The sequence below is a fragment of the Dreissena polymorpha genome, chromosome 5, assembly GCF_020536995.1.
Source record: "Dreissena polymorpha isolate Duluth1 chromosome 5, UMN_Dpol_1.0, whole genome shotgun sequence".
Lineage (NCBI taxonomy): Eukaryota > Metazoa > Mollusca > Bivalvia > Myida > Dreissenidae > Dreissena > Dreissena polymorpha.
The window spans coordinates 87,469,049-87,487,706 of record NC_068359.1 but is presented as its reverse complement, the minus strand read 5'-3'; the positions used below and the strand labels follow the sequence as shown (position 1 = coordinate 87,487,706).

The following is an 18,658-nucleotide window of genomic DNA, read 5'->3' as shown; positions in this document are numbered from 1 at the left end:
TTTGTGTCGTAAGCTGTTGAAGGAGCGCTTGCGCCTTTTTAAGTGTTAATTTTGGGTAGCCGGCTTGTATCGGCTTGAAAGCTGCAAATTATGCCTCTCATCATAATAGCATTAATTTTTGTAATTGCAATGTGTATGTTTAGATTGTAAGTGAAGCTTTTAATAATATTTTCTTAAAAAACATGATTTTATATGCTGTCAGTGAGTTTTTATTCAAAAAAAAATGCTTAAAATTAAAAAAAAGTCTCCTATTTCATCAAGAAAAGTACACTGATTCACAATCAATACATTTATTTGGGCCTTTTGCTGATATATTGGTGAATTTCGCATGCAATGATACCAGTTTTTTGCCATAAAAGTTACGCGTAACAATAATTGGAGACACAAATCAGCTGTCGTCACTTAGACTAAAAATCATGCATTCCGACTTGACTGCGGCCAATTTAGTCACCGCTTTAAATGGCCATTTTAAGGCCTTTACCCCCATCCGAATGCACTGAAATTGCATATTCATTGTGGAAATAGTTGAAATCTCATGTGGAGAAAGTTTGAAAAAGATGGGACAAAGTTGAGTTCCCTTAAAGGTTACATTACACTAAATCATTGTGTATCCCTCCGTGGTCCATTCGAAAGTAGTGCCTATTTCTAAAGAGTTCCTTTTCTCTTCTTGAATATAAGCCATTTAACAATGTGAGACATGTCTTTTGTGGTTATTTGTAATATCCTGTATGTGTCTGGAGTACTTTGATGCCTTGGATTGGAAGCTAACTTAAAAGATGAACTTTTGAGGGTGTGTTTTCTATTGTGTGGGGCTTTTGTCGAAATTAGGATTCCGAAACGCGTTTTTCTACGGTGGGTTCATTCGACAGCGATTTACTTTCTTAGAAGTTGCGAGACGGTATGTTTTTGATTGCAATTATTGGAAGATGACAGATCCATCTTTAAAATTATACCAGGTTCGGAAAAATTGATACGATCGGAAAGGCAATAAAAATGCTGTGAAAGTTGTCAGTTTTATAATGGGACCCTATGGGAATCGGAATTAGTGTAATATAACCTTTAAAAGCACATTACTGCAATGTCAAGGTCACATGGATTCGTCTGCAAGCGAGACAAGTAGAAAATGAATTTTAATGAATGTTTTGATGATTTGGGTGCTAAAATAGATGAGAGATGTCAATATTTTGGTCCAAATGGATGTTTTAGGTGGTTTTGGACTGTTCCGGATGGGTGGGGGACCTGGTATGGACAAGTAAGGGTAACATTTCCAACAAATCTTAAATGTAAATATTATTATGTCCCTAGATTGAAGTTTCAGGTGGAGAGCAAGATGAAAAATATGCCAAATTACATGCATGCAGCCCATTTATATGCCATTTTCTCTTTGTTTGTAGGCCTGACCGTTTGTCCTTGAGCCGTAGATGGTCAACAATCCGCTAGCTGTCTTGCTCTGACTGGTGCACTGGACATGATTTCAATGTGAGTCATCATACTGATTGTTTAATTAACACATGAATTTCAGTTTGTTCGTTAAAGTACTAACTTAGCTGTGTATTTACAGTGGACGTAGTGGTGCGCAGCAGGTGGTAGACTAGGTATTTCCATAAATACACTATGTTTACAGAATTGCGGCCAGTGGAGCAACATAGCTGATGAGTTAATAGCACTAGTTCTTCAGACAAATAACTTTATTTTCAACCTATAAAGCATATTTAGCTGTAGGTGGGGCCATTTAGGCTGTAAGATCTGGCTTTTGTTCTGTTAAGCCCTTAGAGTAATGAATTTCAGAGTGAAGACCATAGCGCCTTTTCCTAGTCAAGTATCGGGCAGCTGTATGTCTTTTCAGAAATGCACATGTCTTCTTAAGCATGTCATTGTGTTTGCTTTTAATAAGATAGGCAATAAACTCATAACCTTTAGACAAATGAGCATCTGTAAATTCAGATTTCACTATTTCAGAGTTAGCCAGACCATGATTGAGCTTAAGGATTGTGCTGCGGATGCAGCCTGTGCAGTTCCGGGAGAAAGTCACTGTCTTGGGCAATGCGGTCTGGTATCAGGTAAGCACTATTGAAAGCCTCACACTTTTGGGGGGTCTGAAGCCTTGTGCTGTCAATGCGATCTGGTTCAAGTACAATCAGAATGCATTTTCAAAGCAGTACTTCATCAGATATGGTTATCTCAAGCTTACAGTTCGCGGGCAGATATGACTTCGATTTGTTCTTGCTAGCAGAACCCCTACAGGCCAAACTATGCGTTAAGCACTATTTTCCACAGCAACCCTTGCAGACAGAAAAACAATACTTACAATAACTTCTGGCATTTAATTTTAATTTCCTTTATATCTCTTTTGTCTGTTTGTTTGCCCTTTTTAACTCTGACATGCCATCTTGCTCACATTGATGGAGCATACCTGTTTTTGTTTAGAGCCAAGTCCCCAGCTGCTCGAGTTTGCCGTGTCGATAATGAGAAAGCCATGGCATGATGTCTCCTCTATGTGTTTCCTTATCTCAGTGTTGAACATAATTGCCAGTTTCAGGGGCCTAAACATTTTATTTTATTAAAGGTCTGGATGATCCTTGCCTGACTGCGGGTTTGTGTACACCTCAATCCGACTCTGTGTCCTGAACAGAGGCCGCAGTGGTGCAGCGCTTGTGGACGATCCATCAACATCCTGAAAGGTCAACACTACACCAAGCTGGAAAATTGATCCTGATAGTCATCCCCAGGTAGTGGAATGAATGTACACTGAACTACAGAGGAATCACACCCAAATGACTTTCCTGCCACGACATTAGTGTGGCCACTCGCGTAGGAATTCCTTAGCAAACGTGCTCTTTTGCATGGTGACTGTGGGCATTTTTGCAAAACTTACGCTTTCAACACTGGATTTTAAAGAGAATACTTAATAAAATGTCGCTAACAGGACTTATTTATATGAGAGAGACTATCTGGATGCGCATTAAGTGTCACTTTGTGTCGTAAGCTGTTGAAGGAGCGCTTTGCGCCTTTTTAAGTGTTAATTTTGGGTAGCCGGCTTGTATCGGCTTGAAAGCTGCAAATTATGCCTCTCATCATAATAGCATTAATTTTTGTAATTGCAATGTGTATGTTTAGATTGTAAGTGAAGCTTTTAATAATAATTTTCTTAAAAAACATGATTTTATATGCTGTCAGTGAGTTTTTTATTGAAAAAAATGCTTAAAATTAAAAAAAAAGTCTCCTATTTCATCAAGAAAAGTACACTGATTCACAATCAATACATTTATTTGGGCCTTTTGCTGATATATTGGTGAATTTCGCATGCAATGATACCAGTTTTTGCCATAAAAGTTACGCGTAACAATAATTGGAGACACAAAATCAGCTGTCGTCACTTAGACTAAAAATCATGCATTCCGACTTGACTGCGGCCAATTTAGTCACCGCTTTAAATGGCCATTTTAAGGCCTTTACCCCCCATCCGAATGCACTGAAATTGCATATTCATTGTGGAAATAGTTGAAATCTCATGTGGAGAAAGTTTGAAAAAGATGGGACAAAGTTGAGTTCCCTTAAAGGTTACATTACACTAAATCATTGTGTATCCCTCCGTGGTCCATTCGAAAGTAGTGCCTATTTCTAAAGAGTTCCTATTCTCTTCTTGAATATAAGCCATTTAACAATGTGAGACATGTCTTTTGTGGTTATTTGTAATATCCTGTATGTGTCTGGAGTACTTTGATGCCTTGGATTGGAAGCTAACTTAAAAGATGAACTTTTGAGGGTGTGTTTTCTATTGTGTGGGGCTTTTGTCGAAATTAGGATTCCGAAACGCGTTTTTCTACGGTGGGTTCATTCGACAGCGATTTACTTTCTTAGAAGTTGCGAGACGGTATGTTTTTGATTGCAATTATTGGAAGATGACAGATCCATCTTTAAAATTATACCAGGTTCGGAAAAATTGATACGTCGGAAAGGCAATAAAAATGCTGTGAAAGTTGTCAGTTTTATAATGGGACCCTATGGGAATCGGAATTAGTGTAATATAACCTTTAAAAAGCACATTAACTGCAATGTCAAGGTCACATGGATTCGTCTGCAAGCGAGACAAGTAGAAAATGAATTTTAATGAATGTTTTGATGATTTGGGTGCTAAAATAGATGAGAGATGTCAATATTTTGGTCCAAATGGATGTTTTAGGTGGTTTTGGACTGTTCCGGATGGGTGGGGGACCTGGTATGGACAAGTAAGGGTAACATTTCCAACAAATCTTAAATGTAAATATTATTATGTCCCTAGATTGAAGTTTCAGGTGGAGAGCAAGATGAAAAATATGCCAAATTACATGCATGCAGCCCATTTATGCCATTTTTCTCTTTGTTTGTAGGCCTGACCGTTTGTCCTTGAGCCGTAGATGGTCAACAATCCGCTAGCTGTCTTGCTCTGACTGGTGCACTGGACATGATTTCAATGTGAGTCATCATACTGATTGTTTAATTAACACATGAATTTCAGTTTGTTCGTTAAAGTACTAACTTAGCTGTGTATTTACAGTGGACGTAGTGGTGCGCAGCAGGTGGTAGACTAGGTATTTCCATAAATACACTATGTTTACAGAATTGCGGCCAGTGGAGCAACATAGCTGATGAGTTAATAGCACTAGTTCTTCAGACAAATAACTTTATTTTCAACCTATAAAGCATATTTAGCTGTAGGTGGGGCCATTTGGCTGTAAGATCTGGCTTTTGTTCTGTTAAGCCCTTAGAGTAATGAATTTCAGAGTGAAGACCATAGCGCCTTTTCCTAGTCAAGTATCGGGCAGCTGTATGTCTTTTCAGAAATGCACATGTCTTCTTAAGCATGTCATTGTGTTTGCTTTTAATAAGATAGGCAATAAACTCATAACCTTTAGACAAATGAGCATCTGTAAATTCAGATTTCACTATTTCAGAGTTAGCCAGACCATGATTGAGCTTAAGGATTGTGCTGCGGATGCAGCCTGTGCAGTTCCGGGAGAAAGTCACTGTCTTGGGCAATGCGGTCTGGTATCAGGTAAGCACTATTGAAAGCCTCACACTTTTGGGGGGTCTGAAGCCTTGTGCTGTCAATGCGATCTGGTTCAAGTACAATCAGAATGCATTTTCAAAGCAGTACTTCATCAGATATGGTTATCTCAAGCTTACAGTTCGCGGGCAGATATGACTTCGATTTGTTCTTGCTAGCAGAACCCCTACAGGCCAAACTATGCGTTAAGCACTATTTTCCACAGCAACCCTTGCAGACAGAAAAACAATACTTACAATAACTTCTGGCATTTAATTTTTAATTTCCTTTATATCTCTTTTGTCTGTTTGTTTGCCCTTTTTAACTCTGACATGCCATCTTGCTCACATTGATGGAGCATACCTGTTTTTGTTTAGAGCCAAGTCCCCAGCTGCTCGAGTTTGCCGTGTCGATAATGAGAAAGCCATGGCATGATGTCTCCTCTATGTGTTTCCTTATCTCAGTGTTGAACATAATTGCCAGTTTCAGGGGCCTAAACATTTTATTTTATTAAAGGTCTGGATGATCCTTGCCTGACTGCGGGTTTGTGTACACCTCAATCCGACTCTGTGTCCTGAACAGAGGCCGCAGTGGTGCAGCGCTTGTGGACGATCCATCAACATCCTGAAAGGTCAACACTACACCAAGCTGGGAAAATTGATCCTGATAGTCATCCCCAGGTAGTGGAATGAATGTACACTGAACTACAGAGGAATCACACCCAAATGACTTTCCTGCCACGACATTAGTGTGGCCACTCGCGTAGGAATTCCTTAGCAAACGTGCTCTTTTGCATGGTGACTGTGGGCATTTTTGCAAAACTTACGCTTTCAACACTGGATTTTAAAGAGAATACTTAATAAAATGTCGCTAACAGGACTTATTTATATGAGAGAGACTATCTGGATGCGCATTAAGTGTCACTTTGTGTCGTAAGCTGTTGAAGGAGCGCTTTGCGCCTTTTTAAGTGTTAATTTTGGGTAGCCGGCTTGTATCGGCTTGAAAGCTGCAAATTATGCCTCTCATCATAATAGCATTAATTTTTGTAATTGCAATGTGTATGTTTAGATTGTAAGTGAAGCTTTTAATAATAATTTTCTTAAAAAACATGATTTTATATGCTGTCAGTGAGTTTTTTATTCAAAAAAATGCTTAAAATTAAAAAAAAGTCTCCTATTTCATCAAGAAAAGTACACTGATTCACAATCAATACATTTATTTGGGCCTTTTGCTGATATATTGGTGAATTTCGCATGCAATGATACCAGTTTTTGCCATAAAAGTTACGCGTAACAATAATTGGAGACACAAAATCAGCTGTCGTCACTTAGACTAAAAATCATGCATTCCGACTTGACTGCGGCCAATTTAGTCACCGCTTTAAATGGCCATTTTAAGGCCTTTACCCCCATCCGAATGCACTGAAATTGCATATTCATTGTGGAAATAGTTGAAATCTCATGTGGAGAAAGTTTGAAAAAGATGGGACAAAGTTGAGTTCCCTTAAAGGTTACATTACACTAAATCATTGTGTATCCCTCCGTGGTCCATTCGAAAGTAGTGCCTATTTCTAAAGAGTTCCTATTCTCTTCTTGAATATAAGCCATTTAACAATGTGAGACATGTCTTTTGTGGTTATTTGTAATATCCTGTATGTGTCTGGAGTACTTTGATGCCTTGGATTGGAAGCTAACTTAAAAGATGAACTTTTGAGGGTGTGTTTTCTATTGTGTGGGGCTTTTGTCGAAATTAGGATTCCGAAACGCGTTTTTCTACGGTGGGTTCATTCGACAGCGATTTACTTTCTTAGAAGTTGCGAGACGGTATGTTTTTGATTGCAATTATTGGAAGATGACAGATCCATCTTTAAAATTATACCAGGTTCGGAAAAATTGATACGTCGGAAAGGCAATAAAAATGCTGTGAAAGTTGTCAGTTTTATAATGGGACCCTATGGGAATCGGAATTAGTGTAATATAACCTTTAAAAAGCACATTAACTGCAATGTCAAGGTCACATGGATTCGTCTGCAAGCGAGACAAGTAGAAAATGAATTTTAATGAATGTTTTGATGATTTGGGTGCTAAAATAGATGAGAGATGTCAATATTTTGGTCCAAATGGATGTTTTAGGTGGTTTTGGACTGTTCCGGATGGGTGGGGGACCTGGTATGGACAAGTAAGGGTAACATTTCCAACAAATCTTAAATGTAAATATTATTATGTCCCTAGATTGAAGTTTCAGGTGGAGAGCAAGATGAAAAATATGCCAAATTACATGCATGCAGCCCATTTATGCCATTTTTCTCTTTGTTTGTAGGCCTGACCGTTTGTCCTTGAGCCGTAGATGGTCAACAATCCGCTAGCTGTCTTGCTCTGACTGGTGCACTGGACATGATTTCAATGTGAGTCATCATACTGATTGTTTAATTAACACATGAATTTCAGTTTGTTCGTTAAAGTACTAACTTAGCTGTGTATTTACAGTGGACGTAGTGGTGCGCAGCAGGTGGTAGACTAGGTATTTCCATAAATACACTATGTTTACAGAATTGCGGCCAGTGGAGCAACATAGCTGATGAGTTAATAGCACTAGTTCTTCAGACAAATAACTTTATTTTCAACCTATAAAGCATATTTAGCTGTAGGTGGGGCCATTTGGCTGTAAGATCTGGCTTTTGTTCTGTTAAGCCCTTAGAGTAATGAATTTCAGAGTGAAGACCATAGCGCCTTTTCCTAGTCAAGTATCGGGCAGCTGTATGTCTTTTCAGAAATGCACATGTCTTCTTAAGCATGTCATTGTGTTTGCTTTTAATAAGATAGGCAATAAACTCATAACCTTTAGACAAATGAGCATCTGTAAATTCAGATTTCACTATTTCAGAGTTAGCCAGACCATGATTGAGCTTAAGGATTGTGCTGCGGATGCAGCCTGTGCAGTTCCGGGAGAAAGTCACTGTCTTGGGCAATGCGGTCTGGTATCAGGTAAGCACTATTGAAAGCCTCACACTTTTGGGGGGTCTGAAGCCTTGTGCTGTCAATGCGATCTGGTTCAAGTACAATCAGAATGCATTTTCAAAGCAGTACTTCATCAGATATGGTTATCTCAAGCTTACAGTTCGCGGGCAGATATGACTTCGATTTGTTCTTGCTAGCAGAACCCCTACAGGCCAAACTATGCGTTAAGCACTATTTTCCACAGCAACCCTTGCAGACAGAAAAACAATACTTACAATAACTTCTGGCATTTAATTTTTAATTTCCTTTATATCTCTTTTGTCTGTTTGTTTGCCCTTTTTAACTCTGACATGCCATCTTGCTCACATTGATGGAGCATACCTGTTTTTGTTTAGAGCCAAGTCCCCAGCTGCTCGAGTTTGCCGTGTCGATAATGAGAAAGCCATGGCATGATGTCTCCTCTATGTGTTTCCTTATCTCAGTGTTGAACATAATTGCCAGTTTCAGGGGCCTAAACATTTTATTTTATTAAAGGTCTGGATGATCCTTGCCTGACTGCGGGTTTGTGTACACCTCAATCCGACTCTGTGTCCTGAACAGAGGCCGCAGTGGTGCAGCGCTTGTGGACGATCCATCAACATCCTGAAAGGTCAACACTACACCAAGCTGGGAAAATTGATCCTGATAGTCATCCCCAGGTAGTGGAATGAATGTACACTGAACTACAGAGGAATCACACCCAAATGACTTTCCTGCCACGACATTAGTGTGGCCACTCGCGTAGGAATTCCTTAGCAAACGTGCTCTTTTGCATGGTGACTGTGGGCATTTTTGCAAAACTTACGCTTTCAACACTGGATTTTAAAGAGAATACTTAATAAAATGTCGCTAACAGGACTTATTTATATGAGAGAGACTATCTGGATGCGCATTAAGTGTCACTTTGTGTCGTAAGCTGTTGAAGGAGCGCTTTGCGCCTTTTTAAGTGTTAATTTTGGGTAGCCGGCTTGTATCGGCTTGAAAGCTGCAAATTATGCCTCTCATCATAATAGCATTAATTTTTGTAATTGCAATGTGTATGTTTAGATTGTAAGTGAAGCTTTTAATAATAATTTTCTTAAAAAACATGATTTTATATGCTGTCAGTGAGTTTTTTATTCAAAAAAATGCTTAAAATTAAAAAAAAGTCTCCTATTTCATCAAGAAAAGTACACTGATTCACAATCAATACATTTATTTGGGCCTTTTGCTGATATATTGGTGAATTTCGCATGCAATGATACCAGTTTTTGCCATAAAAGTTACGCGTAACAATAATTGGAGACACAAAATCAGCTGTCGTCACTTAGACTAAAAATCATGCATTCCGACTTGACTGCGGCCAATTTAGTCACCGCTTTAAATGGCCATTTTAAGGCCTTTACCCCCATCCGAATGCACTGAAATTGCATATTCATTGTGGAAATAGTTGAAATCTCATGTGGAGAAAGTTTGAAAAAGATGGGACAAAGTTGAGTTCCCTTAAAGGTTACATTACACTAAATCATTGTGTATCCCTCCGTGGTCCATTCGAAAGTAGTGCCTATTTCTAAAGAGTTCCTATTCTCTTCTTGAATATAAGCCATTTAACAATGTGAGACATGTCTTTTGTGGTTATTTGTAATATCCTGTATGTGTCTGGAGTACTTTGATGCCTTGGATTGGAAGCTAACTTAAAAGATGAACTTTTGAGGGTGTGTTTTCTATTGTGTGGGGCTTTTGTCGAAATTAGGATTCCGAAACGCGTTTTTCTACGGTGGGTTCATTCGACAGCGATTTACTTTCTTAGAAGTTGCGAGACGGTATGTTTTTGATTGCAATTATTGGAAGATGACAGATCCATCTTTAAAATTATACCAGGTTCGGAAAAATTGATACGTCGGAAAGGCAATAAAAATGCTGTGAAAGTTGTCAGTTTTATAATGGGACCCTATGGGAATCGGAATTAGTGTAATATAACCTTTAAAAAGCACATTAACTGCAATGTCAAGGTCACATGGATTCGTCTGCAAGCGAGACAAGTAGAAAATGAATTTTAATGAATGTTTTGATGATTTGGGTGCTAAAATAGATGAGAGATGTCAATATTTTGGTCCAAATGGATGTTTTAGGTGGTTTTGGACTGTTCCGGATGGGTGGGGGACCTGGTATGGACAAGTAAGGGTAACATTTCCAACAAATCTTAAATGTAAATATTATTATGTCCCTAGATTGAAGTTTCAGGTGGAGAGCAAGATGAAAAATATGCCAAATTACATGCATGCAGCCCATTTATGCCATTTTTCTCTTTGTTTGTAGGCCTGACCGTTTGTCCTTGAGCCGTAGATGGTCAACAATCCGCTAGCTGTCTTGCTCTGACTGGTGCACTGGACATGATTTCAATGTGAGTCATCATACTGATTGTTTAATTAACACATGAATTTCAGTTTGTTCGTTAAAGTACTAACTTAGCTGTGTATTTACAGTGGACGTAGTGGTGCGCAGCAGGTGGTAGACTAGGTATTTCCATAAATACACTATGTTTACAGAATTGCGGCCAGTGGAGCAACATAGCTGATGAGTTAATAGCACTAGTTCTTCAGACAAATAACTTTATTTTCAACCTATAAAGCATATTTAGCTGTAGGTGGGGCCATTTGGCTGTAAGATCTGGCTTTTGTTCTGTTAAGCCCTTAGAGTAATGAATTTCAGAGTGAAGACCATAGCGCCTTTTCCTAGTCAAGTATCGGGCAGCTGTATGTCTTTTCAGAAATGCACATGTCTTCTTAAGCATGTCATTGTGTTTGCTTTTAATAAGATAGGCAATAAACTCATAACCTTTAGACAAATGAGCATCTGTAAATTCAGATTTCACTATTTCAGAGTTAGCCAGACCATGATTGAGCTTAAGGATTGTGCTGCGGATGCAGCCTGTGCAGTTCCGGGAGAAAGTCACTGTCTTGGGCAATGCGGTCTGGTATCAGGTAAGCACTATTGAAAGCCTCACACTTTTGGGGGGTCTGAAGCCTTGTGCTGTCAATGCGATCTGGTTCAAGTACAATCAGAATGCATTTTCAAAGCAGTACTTCATCAGATATGGTTATCTCAAGCTTACAGTTCGCGGGCAGATATGACTTCGATTTGTTCTTGCTAGCAGAACCCCTACAGGCCAAACTATGCGTTAAGCACTATTTTCCACAGCAACCCTTGCAGACAGAAAAACAATACTTACAATAACTTCTGGCATTTAATTTTTAATTTCCTTTATATCTCTTTTGTCTGTTTGTTTGCCCTTTTTAACTCTGACATGCCATCTTGCTCACATTGATGGAGCATACCTGTTTTTGTTTAGAGCCAAGTCCCCAGCTGCTCGAGTTTGCCGTGTCGATAATGAGAAAGCCATGGCATGATGTCTCCTCTATGTGTTTCCTTATCTCAGTGTTGAACATAATTGCCAGTTTCAGGGGCCTAAACATTTTATTTTATTAAAGGTCTGGATGATCCTTGCCTGACTGCGGGTTTGTGTACACCTCAATCCGACTCTGTGTCCTGAACAGAGGCCGCAGTGGTGCAGCGCTTGTGGACGATCCATCAACATCCTGAAAGGTCAACACTACACCAAGCTGGGAAAATTGATCCTGATAGTCATCCCCAGGTAGTGGAATGAATGTACACTGAACTACAGAGGAATCACACCCAAATGACTTTCCTGCCACGACATTAGTGTGGCCACTCGCGTAGGAATTCCTTAGCAAACGTGCTCTTTTGCATGGTGACTGTGGGCATTTTTGCAAAACTTACGCTTTCAACACTGGATTTTAAAGAGAATACTTAATAAAATGTCGCTAACAGGACTTATTTATATGAGAGAGACTATCTGGATGCGCATTAAGTGTCACTTTGTGTCGTAAGCTGTTGAAGGAGCGCTTTGCGCCTTTTTAAGTGTTAATTTTGGGTAGCCGGCTTGTATCGGCTTGAAAGCTGCAAATTATGCCTCTCATCATAATAGCATTAATTTTTGTAATTGCAATGTGTATGTTTAGATTGTAAGTGAAGCTTTTAATAATAATTTTCTTAAAAAACATGATTTTATATGCTGTCAGTGAGTTTTTTATTCAAAAAAATGCTTAAAATTAAAAAAAAGTCTCCTATTTCATCAAGAAAAGTACACTGATTCACAATCAATACATTTATTTGGGCCTTTTGCTGATATATTGGTGAATTTCGCATGCAATGATACCAGTTTTTGCCATAAAAGTTACGCGTAACAATAATTGGAGACACAAAATCAGCTGTCGTCACTTAGACTAAAAATCATGCATTCCGACTTGACTGCGGCCAATTTAGTCACCGCTTTAAATGGCCATTTTAAGGCCTTTACCCCCATCCGAATGCACTGAAATTGCATATTCATTGTGGAAATAGTTGAAATCTCATGTGGAGAAAGTTTGAAAAAGATGGGACAAAGTTGAGTTCCCTTAAAGGTTACATTACACTAAATCATTGTGTATCCCTCCGTGGTCCATTCGAAAGTAGTGCCTATTTCTAAAGAGTTCCTATTCTCTTCTTGAATATAAGCCATTTAACAATGTGAGACATGTCTTTTGTGGTTATTTGTAATATCCTGTATGTGTCTGGAGTACTTTGATGCCTTGGATTGGAAGCTAACTTAAAAGATGAACTTTTGAGGGTGTGTTTTCTATTGTGTGGGGCTTTTGTCGAAATTAGGATTCCGAAACGCGTTTTTCTACGGTGGGTTCATTCGACAGCGATTTACTTTCTTAGAAGTTGCGAGACGGTATGTTTTTGATTGCAATTATTGGAAGATGACAGATCCATCTTTAAAATTATACCAGGTTCGGAAAAATTGATACGTCGGAAAGGCAATAAAAATGCTGTGAAAGTTGTCAGTTTTATAATGGGACCCTATGGGAATCGGAATTAGTGTAATATAACCTTTAAAAAGCACATTAACTGCAATGTCAAGGTCACATGGATTCGTCTGCAAGCGAGACAAGTAGAAAATGAATTTTAATGAATGTTTTGATGATTTGGGTGCTAAAATAGATGAGAGATGTCAATATTTTGGTCCAAATGGATGTTTTAGGTGGTTTTGGACTGTTCCGGATGGGTGGGGGACCTGGTATGGACAAGTAAGGGTAACATTTCCAACAAATCTTAAATGTAAATATTATTATGTCCCTAGATTGAAGTTTCAGGTGGAGAGCAAGATGAAAAATATGCCAAATTACATGCATGCAGCCCATTTATGCCATTTTTCTCTTTGTTTGTAGGCCTGACCGTTTGTCCTTGATCCGTAGATGGTCAACAATCCGCTAGCTGTCTTGCTCTGACTGGTGCACTGGACATGATTTCAATGTGAGTCATCATACTGATTGTTTAATTAACACATGAATTTCAGTTTGTTCGTTAAAGTACTAACTTAGCTGTGTATTTACAGTGGACGTAGTGGTGCGCAGCAGGTGGTAGACTAGGTATTTCCATAAATACACTATGTTTACAGAATTGCGGCCAGTGGAGCAACATAGCTGATGAGTCAATAGCACTAGTTCTTCAGACAAATAACTTTATTTTCAACCTATAAAGCATATTTAGCTGTAGGTGGGGCCATTTGGCTGTAAGATCTGGCTTTTGTTCTGTTAAGCCCTTAGAGTAATGAATTTCAGAGTGAAGACCATAGCGCCTTTTCCTAGTCAAGTATCGGGCAGCTGTATGTCTTTTCAGAAATGCACATGTCTTCTTAAGCATGTCATTGTGTTTGCTTTTAATAAGATAGGCAATAAACTCATAACCTTTAGACAAATGAGCATCTGTAAATTCAGATTTCACTATTTCAGAGTTAGCCAGACCATGATTGAGCTTAAGGATTGTGCTGCGGATGCAGCCTGTGCAGTTCCGGGAGAAAGTCACTGTCTTGGGCAATGCGGTCTGGTATCAGGTAAGCACTATTGAAAGCCTCACACTTTTGGGGGGTCTGAAGCCTTGTGCTGTCAATGCGATCTGGTTCAAGTACAATCAGAATGCATTTTCAAAGCAGTACTTCATCAGATATGGTTATCTCAAGCTTACAGTTCGCGGGCAGATATGACTTCGATTTGTTCTTGCTAGCAGAACCCCTACAGGCCAAACTATGCGTTAAGCACTATTTTCCACAGCAACCCTTGCAGACAGAAAAACAATACTTACAATAACTTCTGGCATTTAATTTTTAATTTCATTTATATCTCTTTTGTCTGTTTGTTTGCCCTTTTTAACTCTGACATGCCATCTTGCTCACATTGATGGAGCATACCTGTTTTTGTTTAGAGCCAAGTCCCCAGCTGCTCGAGTTTGCCGTGTCGATAATGAGAAAGCCATGGCATGATGTCTCCTCTATGTGTTTCCTTATCTCAGTGTTGAACATAATTGCCAGTTTCAGGGGCCTAAACATTTTATTTTATTAAAGGTCTGGATGATCCTTGCCTGACTGCGGGTTTGTGTACACCTCAATCCGACTCTGTGTCCTGAACAGAGGCCGCAGTGGTGCAGCGCTTGTGGACGATCCATCAACATCCTGAAAGGTCAACACTACACCAAGCTGGGAAAATTGATCCTGATAGTCATCCCCAGGTAGTGGAATGAATGTACACTGAACTACAGAGGAATCACACCCAAATGACTTTCCTGCCACGACATTAGTGTGGCCACTCGCGTAGGAATTCCTTAGCAAACGTGCTCTTTTGCATGGTGACTGTGGGCATTTTTGCAAAACTTACGCTTTCAACACTGGATTTTAAAGAGAATACTTAATAAAATGTCGCTAACAGGACTTATTTATATGAGAGAGACTATCTGGATGCGCATTAAGTGTCACTTTGTGTCGTAAGCTGTTGAAGGAGCGCTTTGCGCCTTTTTAAGTGTTAATTTTGGGTAGCCGGCTTGTATCGGCTTGAAAGCTGCAAATTATGCCTCTCATCATAATAGCATTAATTTTTGTAGTTGCAATGTGTATGTTTAGATTGTAAGTGAAGCTTTTAATAATAATTTTCTTAAAAAACATGATTTTATATGCTGTCAGTGAGTTTTTTATTCAAAAAAATGCTTAAAATTAAAAAAAAGTCTCCTATTTCATCAAGAAAAGTACACTGATTCACAATCAATACATTTATTTGGGCCTTTTGCTGATATATTGGTGAATTTCGCATGCAATGATACCAGTTTTTGCCATAAAAGTTACGCGTAACAATAATTGGAGACACAAAATCAGCTGTCGTCACTTAGACTAAAAATCATGCATTCCGACTTGACTGCGGCCAATTTAGTCACCGCTTTAAATGGCCATTTTAAGGCCTTTACCCCCATCCGAATGCACTGAAATTGCATATTCATTGTGGAAATAGTTGAAATCTCATGTGGAGAAAGTTTGAAAAAGATGGGACAAAGTTGAGTTCCCTTAAAGGTTACATTACACTAAATCATTGTGTATCCCTCCGTGGTCCATTCGAAAGTAGTGCCTATTTCTAAAGAGTTCCTATTCTCTTCTTGAATATAAGCCATTTAACAATGTGAGACATGTCTTTTGTGGTTATTTGTAATATCCTGTATGTGTCTGGAGTACTTTGATGCCTTGGATTGGAAGCTAACTTAAAAGATGAACTTTTGAGGGTGTGTTTTCTATTGTGTGGGGCTTTTGTCGAAATTAGGATTCCGAAACGCGTTTTTCTACGGTGGGTTCATTCGACAGCGATTTACTTTCTTAGAAGTTGCGAGACGGTATGTTTTTGATTGCAATTATTGGAAGATGACAGATCCATCTTTAAAATTATACCAGGTTCGGAAAAATTGATACGTCGGAAAGGCAATAAAAATGCTGTGAAAGTTGTCAGTTTTATAATGGGACCCTATGGGAATCGGAATTAGTGTAATATAACCTTTAAAAAGCACATTAACTGCAATGTCAAGGTCACATGGATTCGTCTGCAAGCGAGACAAGTAGAAAATGAATTTTAATGAATGTTTTGATGATTTGGGTGCTAAAATAGATGAGAGATGTCAATATTTTGGTCCAAATGGATGTTTTAGGTGGTTTTGGACTGTTCCGGATGGGTGGGGGACCTGGTATGGACAAGTAAGGGTAACATTTCCAACAAATCTTAAATGTAAATATTATTATGTCCCTAGATTGAAGTTTCAGGTGGAGAGCAAGATGAAAAATATGCCAAATTACATGCATGCAGCCCATTTATGCCATTTTTCTCTTTGTTTGTAGGCCTGACCGTTTGTCCTTGATCCGTAGATGGTCAACAATCCGCTAGCTGTCTTGCTCTGACTGGTGCACTGGACATGATTTCAATGTGAGTCATCATACTGATTGTTTAATTAACACATGAATTTCAGTTTGTTCGTTAAAGTACTAACTTAGCTGTGTATTTACAGTGGACGTAGTGGTGCGCAGCAGGTGGTAGACTAGGTATTTCCATAAATACACTATGTTTACAGAATTGCGGCCAGTGGAGCAACATAGCTGATGAGTCAATAGCACTAGTTCTTCAGACAAATAACTTTATTTTCAACCTATAAAGCATATTTAGCTGTAGGTGGGGCCATTTGGCTGTAAGATCTGGCTTTTGTTCTGTTAAGCCCTTAGAGTAATGAATTTCAGAGTGAAGACCATAGCGCCTTTTCCTAGTCAAGTATCGGGCAGCTGTATGTCTTTTCAGAAATGCACATGTCTTCTTAAGCATGTCATTGTGTTTGCTTTTAATAAGATAGGCAATAAACTCATAACCTTTAGACAAATGAGCATCTGTAAATTCAGATTTCACTATTTCAGAGTTAGCCAGACCATGATTGAGCTTAAGGATTGTGCTGCGGATGCAGCCTGTGCAGTTCCGGGAGAAAGTCACTGTCTTGGGCAATGCGGTCTGGTATCAGGTAAGCACTATTGAAAGCCTCACACTTTTGGGGGGTCTGAAGCCTTGTGCTGTCAATGCGATCTGGTTCAAGTACAATCAGAATGCATTTTCAAAGCAGTACTTCATCAGATATGGTTATCTCAAGCTTACAGTTCGCGGGCAGATATGACTTCGATTTGTTCTTGCTAGCAGAACCCCTACAGGCCAAACTATGCGTTAAGCACTATTTTCCACAGCAACCCTTGCAGACAGAAAAACAATACTTACAATAACTTCTGGCATTTAATTTTTAATTTCATTTATATCTCTTTTGTCTGTTTGTTTGCCCTTTTTAACTCTGACATGCCATCTTGCTCACATTGATGGAGCATACCTGTTTTTGTTTAGAGCCAAGTCCCCAGCTGCTCGAGTTTGCCGTGTCGATAATGAGAAAGCCATGGCATGATGTCTCCTCTATGTGTTTCCTTATCTCAGTGTTGAACATAATTGCCAGTTTCAGGGGCCTAAACATTTTATTTTATTAAAGGTCTGGATGATCCTTGCCTGACTGCGGGTTTGTGTACACCTCAATCCGACTCTGTGTCCTGAACAGAGGCCGCAGTGGTGCAGCGCTTGTGGACGATCCATCAACATCCTGAAAGGTCAACACTACACCAAGCTGGGAAAATTGATCCTGATAGTCATCCCCAGGTAGTGGAATGAATGTACACTGAACTACAGAGGAATCACACCCAAATGACTTTCCTGCCACGACATTAGTGTGGCCACTCGCGTAGGAATTCCTTAGCAAACGTGCTCTTTTGCATGGTGACTGTGGGCATTTTTGCAAAACTTACGCTTTCAACACTGGATTTTAAAGAGAATACTTAATAAAATGTCGCTAACAGGACTTATTTATATGAGAGAGACTATCTGGATGCGCATTAAGTGTCACTTTGTGTCGTAAGCTGTTGAAGGAGCGCTTTGCGCCTTTTTAAGTGTTAATTTTGGGTAGCCGGCTTGTATCGGCTTGAAAGCTGCAAATTATGCCTCTCATCATAATAGCATTAATTTTTGTAGTTGCAATGTGTATGTTTAGATTGTAAGTGAAGCTTTTAATAATAATTTTCTTAAAAAACATGATTTTATATGCTGTCAGTGAGTTTTTTATTCAAAAAAATGCTTAAAATTAAAAAAAAGTCTCCTATTTCATCAAGAAAAGTACACTGATTCACAATCAATACATTTATTTGGGCCTTTTGCTGATATATTGGTGAATTTCGCATGCAATGATACCAGTTTTTGCCATAAAAGTTACGCGTAACAATAATTGGAGACACAAAATCAGCTGTCGTCACTTAGACTAAAAATCATGCATTCCGACTTGACTGCGGCCAATTTAGTCACCGCTTTAAATGGCCATTTTAAGGCCTTTACCCCCATCCGAATGCACTGAAATTGCATATTCATTGTGGAAATAGTTGAAATCTCATGTGGAGAAAGTTTGAAAAAGATGGGACAAAGTTGAGTTCCCTTAAAGGTTACATTACACTAAATCATTGTGTATCCCTCCGTGGTCCATTCGAAAGTAGTGCCTATTTCTAAAGAGTTCCTATTCTCTTCTTGAATATAAGCCATTTAACAATGTGAGACATGTCTTTTGTGGTTATTTGTAATATCCTGTATGTGTCTGGAGTACTTTGATGCCTTGGATTGGAAGCTAACTTAAAAGATGAACTTTTGAGGGTGTGTTTTCTATTGTG

At 38.9% G+C, this 18,658-nt stretch overlaps 1 long non-coding RNA gene across 12 annotated transcripts; it reads left to right on the top strand.

Annotated features, from left to right (window-relative positions):
- Positions 1 to 1,392: 1,392 nt before the first annotated feature.
- Positions 1,393 to 18,409, top strand: LOC127882469 (uncharacterized). 12 transcript variants are annotated; one of them, XR_008050543.1, is made up of 18 exons: positions 1,393 to 1,479; positions 1,960 to 2,060; positions 2,567 to 2,729; positions 4,371 to 4,455; positions 4,935 to 5,035; positions 5,543 to 5,706; positions 7,346 to 7,430; positions 7,910 to 8,010; positions 8,518 to 8,681; positions 10,321 to 10,405; positions 10,885 to 10,985; positions 11,493 to 11,656; positions 13,296 to 13,380; positions 13,860 to 13,960; positions 14,468 to 14,631; positions 16,271 to 16,355; positions 16,835 to 16,935; positions 17,443 to 18,409. It is a non-coding gene; the product is annotated as an uncharacterized LOC127882469 (long non-coding RNA). The 12 variants fall into 12 exon arrangements; XR_008050544.1 differs by lacking the exon at positions 4,371 to 4,455; XR_008050546.1 differs by lacking the exons at positions 1,960 to 2,060; positions 2,567 to 2,729; positions 4,371 to 4,455.
- The last annotated feature ends 249 nt before the right edge of the window (positions 18,410 to 18,658 follow it).